General features: G+C 35.1%; 1 pseudogene; it reads left to right on the top strand.

Moving 5' to 3' along the window:
- Positions 1-954: 954 nt before the first annotated feature.
- On the top strand, positions 955-3,460 carry LOC125198062 (annotated as a pseudogene).
- Positions 3,461-4,839: the final 1,379 nt, after the last annotated feature.

Genomic DNA, 4,839 nt, shown 5'->3' on the forward strand with positions numbered 1-4,839 from the left:
AAAAAACGACTCTTATTCGTATCTGGATAGTACTCAAATATTAGTATAGTTTTTTTTTTTTTCAATTTTCGATAGTATTATTTTAGTCTTAGAAGTGATATTCAAATAATTCGAAATGACTGTTCTTTGATAAAGTAGTAGACTTAGAGTTCATAATATTTGGATCTCAAATTGGTCAAAGGATAAAAAAGAGAAAATTTTTCAAGCTGATTTATTTCAATTTACATATTTAATAAGTTAGTCAGTTTTTAATAAAAGAAATAATAATCCTCCATTCATATCTACGATAATAATAACTCGAGTTGGATAGGGAAACATCTTATTTGAAGGGGAAAGATAAAGAACTAATGCGCACATGGTAGTAATTCAGTTTAATTTTTTTACTTGTAATAATATTTTATGGTTCCAAGTTCATTGGGCTATTCTATTTTAGATGATTCAAAATCAATTAAAATTATATTTCTTTATAAAAAATAAATATCTAATTTATTTTCTATTATTTCTAAAAATAATTTTCTTAAATTGCAGTTTTTGTCAATGTAACGTAGCAATTAATTTAAGACGGAGAGAGTAATATTTTAAATGGATAGGAAAATCAATAGGCGCTGTAGCTGTACCTTGTGTGTTCCACATAAACAATAATAGATGCACATTACTATATTAGTAACGCATATTCCATAGGAAGTCGTAGAATTCAAATTTCAGAAATTTGTGTAGATCCTATTTCCCATTTTGAAATCAACAACGAAAATTACAATTTTATATGATAAATATTGTTCATAATTTGAATTAAATGACCTTATTTTTTATGAATAGATACTATATTGTGTAATTTATTTGGATTAAAGTTTACAATATTACTGGTGAAGAGTGGTAGTAGTAAGTAACGGTTGCTTAACGCCAATCCAAATTATCATAATTACTTTGAACTCCCAAATACTTTTCATCATCTCTTTATCTCTAACAACCACAACAACCGCTGCAAATCTTTTCTTTCTCTCTCTCCAAAATCGAGAGTGAAGATGGCGCTCGAAGATAGCAGCCACTGCCACCTCACCGACGCCGATACTGCCGCTGCTGCTTCGAGCCCTTCCTCCACCGTCAGCCACACGCTCCTCCTCCTCCACTCCGACGATCTCCACGCCAGGATGGACGCGGCCAGGGGGATTTGCCGCCTCACCAAGACCTCGCAGCGCTACCGCCGCCACTTCTCCGTCTCCATCGCGCCGCTCGTCCAAATGCTCCGCTCCCAATCCGCCGACGCCAACGTCGCTGCGCTTGCCGCGCTGCTCAATCTCGCCGTCAAGGACGATTTGTGAGTGAAACCGAGCTCAATTGAAATCGTTTTGTTAATCCTAGTCTCTTAATTAATCTGTGCGGTTACTGAATTTTGGATTACTGGAATATGCGGATTTCAGATGCTGAACGCTTAGGTTTTAGGCGAATTTTACTTTTCAAATCTATAATTATATAGTAGGAGTAATATAATCAACGGAAAGTGAAAAGTTTGATTCCTTGCTGCCTATTCGTTACTATTGTTATTCTGAGGTCGCTACTTTTCGGTTTTCTTATCATTTTCCTTGGATTCTGTAATTGGATTACAAACCAGGAATTGTTTTTTTATGAAATTTTAAAATATTTATACCTGCAGATTTCGGTTGTTTCGCATTATTGTGAAGAATATGTATACTTTCTTTTGACGATTCATCTTTTCGAAGATGCTCTGTTGTTATACTTTCGATTGAGAAGAATAATTTTAATCGAATAATATTCCTGTAATTGCAAAAGCGCGAGAGCTTAATTAATGATTTTGAAACATTACTCAGCCGCTGGAAGCATATTCTATGTTCAAATAATAGATAAATTATTAGGTGCAACATCTTTTTCCTCTTTTATTTTCTTTTTTTTTGTTGCTGTGTGTTGCTTTCTACTACTTTTTCTCTCCCGTCCAATCCTTTTCCTCTTAAAATCCATAACTTTGTTGGTGGTGTAGTCTAATCCTTTTCTTTAGTCTTCCTCTTTAAGCTATCTTATGGATTAGGTTCTTCCCTATAAACTAATCATTTTCTATTTGTAACTGCTAGCTTGATTCGTTTCATAATCTGTTACCAATGTGGACTTGTTATTTTAGTCTATACTCAAACTCAAAAGATTTGGTTTTTTAAAAATTACATAGGGTCCCTTTGTATTTCCACTCTTTAGCTTTAGAAGTGTAACATTATTATAGGGTCCCTTTGTATTTCCACTCTTTAGCTTTAGAAGTGTAACATTATTATATGGTCCCTTTGTATTTCCCTTTGGTTGAACTATTGTGATGAACATTGGTTAACATAATTTTTTGAATCAAGAGGTCATTGCGCTCAGTTTTGTGATTTATCGGCTCAGTGTTTCACTTGTGTTGAACATAGAGATTGACCTTTGTGTATATATTTTCAGAAACAAAGTGAAAATAATGGAAGCTGGTGCACTAGAACCAATAATTGACTTCCTTCAGTCTGAGCACGTTACTCTACAAGAGCACGCAGCTGCAGCCTTGATCACTCTGTCTGCATATCCTATCAACAAGCCGATCATTAGTGCTTCTGGTGCAATTCCGCTGCTTGTAGACATTTTGGCACATGGGAGTTCACAAGCTAAATATGATGCCGTATTGGCTCTTTACAACCTATCTACTCATCCAGACACACTCAACGAGATCCTTCAAATGGATCCAATTCCTCCATTGGTTAATTTGCTTAAGTCCTGTAAAAAGTCTTCCAAAACCGTGGAAAAGTGCACTGCTTTGATAGATTCTTTGATGGGTTTTTAGGAAGGAAGAGCAGCCCTCACATCTGAAGAGGGGCATACTTGCCGTTGTAGAGGTCCCAGAGTGGGTCACTGCAAAGTCGGGAACACACAGTTGGAGCTCTTTTGACCATGTGCCAGAGCAACCGTGCAAAGTATAGAGAACCAATACTTAGAGAAGGAGTAATCCCGGCCTTGAGCTAACTGTTCAAGGAACGCCAAAGTCCCAACCGAAAGCTCAAATGCTCTTATGTCTGCTGAGGGACACTCCATATCCGAGGTCTGAGCTTCAACCCGACACGCTGGAGAACATCATGTGCAACATAATATCTCAGATTGAAGGGGAGGATCAATTAGGAAAAGCAAAACAAATGCTCGCTGAGATGGTACAAGTCAGCATGGAGCAGAGTTTACGACACTTGCAGAAGAGGGCGCCATATGCACCCCAGCTGATCTACCTATTAACAGCTGCTGGTTCTGAAGTTCCAACTAAATGATCGATGGATGTGTGTACTTCACTCTCAAAAGCTCCATTACGATTGTTGGTGTTGTACCACCATACTCTCGGTTGCACAGGAACAAAGGATGAATAAATGCGAGCAAATAAAAGAGGAGAAGAAAAGGAAAGGATGCACGAATGCCAGTCCAGGCCTTCTGTTTGGGTACTTGGTGATTGGTAAGTGTTAATAAACTGATTTTAGTTATAGTTGTGAGAAAACTTGTCTATGTTTATTTTTGTTTTTATTTTTCTCTTTGTAAAACAGTGTGTTGAAAACTATACAGTTGGTACATAGTTTTTACATTACAGTAAACTTTTTACTGGAAAGTACATAAATGATTGGTTTTGCACAAGCTGCTTGATGTTCTTGGGAAATTAGTTTACATTATACTAATTCAGATGCAGTTTCGATTTGAGATAAAAAGTTTGGATAAAAGTGTTGAGGTGAAAATTGAGAGGCAATCATGCGACATGAGATCTCTTCATGTTAGTTTGTTAACCTTTTTGTATCCAATAATTTTTTGTAGATATTTGTGGTCTTAGTCATGGGATAGTTACACTTTCAAGAAAGTTGCATTTATTTCTGGGACAACTAACTTTTCACCTCTTGTTTTATTTCGTCATCTCCACAAGCTCTTTACGAATAAAGATTTGCTTTTCAGAAATACTAGTGCATTATGAAAGCTTTGTATTTTAAAATTGTAAAAATATTAAATAAAATCTTAATTTGTCTTGCAAATTTTGATTAGTAAAATAACCCGACAAAAGGTTTTTGGGTACTAGTGGGTATAGATTTCATACAAACATATATTGGTGTGTGGAAATATTTACAAACAAAAAAGTTGGCGGGTGGAGACAAACGGTTAGAGTAGTTAGTGGAGAATTCCGGCCCCCACATAACGTATGAATTGATCAATTGAAAAGTATATATTAGATTAAAGTATAATGTATAATTATTATTTCTAAAAGCCACCGACGAATTTCTAACTCACCTAAAACTCTATCTTAACAAAAATTTTAAAAGATGAAACCTATCTCCAATATTGGCTTAATTCTAGTTTATATAATAGTGTAGTGAGAGAGCATGGCTACACTTGGATCGCCGGTTTAGTTGCGAATCGAACTGGTGGTTCCAATTTAGGAATCTGGTATCATTTTTCTAAAGTTAAATCAGAATTTGCAAATTAATTTTTTATTGGTTCTGCTCGAAATTTGAAACTGTAATCACGGGCTTAACTATTGAAAAAATAGTTAAACAATTAGGATTGCAAAAATCACTAATGAAAAGTATATTAGGGTTGCAAAAATAAAAAAATCATCAGATTTTTTCCATGATATTTGAATCATGAAACTATTGCCCTACTAATGAATTGTGGGCCCAAAAACTCAGCTTATGATGAAAACAATGATTAGACATTTCATTCAATTCTCATAATTATATTTAGTGGACTAACCGGAAGTCATAAAGTCGTCTTTAGTAAATTGAAAGTGTGACCTACTTTCCACTAATTTTTTCATTTCTTTTCATAAACTTAAACAATTTCTTAAACTCACGA

The sequence above is a fragment of the Salvia hispanica genome, unplaced genomic scaffold, assembly GCF_023119035.1.
Source record: "Salvia hispanica cultivar TCC Black 2014 unplaced genomic scaffold, UniMelb_Shisp_WGS_1.0 HiC_scaffold_1187, whole genome shotgun sequence".
Classification (NCBI taxonomy): Eukaryota; Viridiplantae; Streptophyta; class Magnoliopsida; order Lamiales; family Lamiaceae; genus Salvia; species Salvia hispanica.